Here is a 344-nt window from a genome sequence, read left to right as displayed (position 1 = left end):
TAGCTGAATAGCTAGCTAGCTAGCTAGCTAGGTTGATGAGTAGCTAGCTGGCTAGCTAGCTAGCTAGTTAGCCAGCTAGCCAGCGTCGTAGCTAGCTGCCGTGCGTCCAATTCGTGGAGCTAGCTAGCTAAATGTTACAGCTAGCTAGCTAGCTAGGGGATTGAGCTACAGCTAGCTAGCTAGGAGATTAGGCTACAGCTAGCTAGCTAGCTAGCTGGCTAGCTAGCTGGATAGCTAGCTAGCTAGGAGATTAGGCTGTTGCTCCGAGAGTTTCTTGAGCTGCTTTTGGCTCCTTTTATCATTTTATTTACTTTTATTTATTTTTATTTTATTTACTTTTATTT

This window comes from Eimeria mitis, genomic scaffold (assembly GCF_000499745.2).
Source record: "Eimeria mitis Houghton genomic scaffold, Emh_scaff969, whole genome shotgun sequence".
NCBI classification, from domain to species: Eukaryota; Apicomplexa; class Conoidasida; order Eucoccidiorida; family Eimeriidae; genus Eimeria; species Eimeria mitis.
This window is presented reverse-complemented; position numbering follows the sequence as displayed.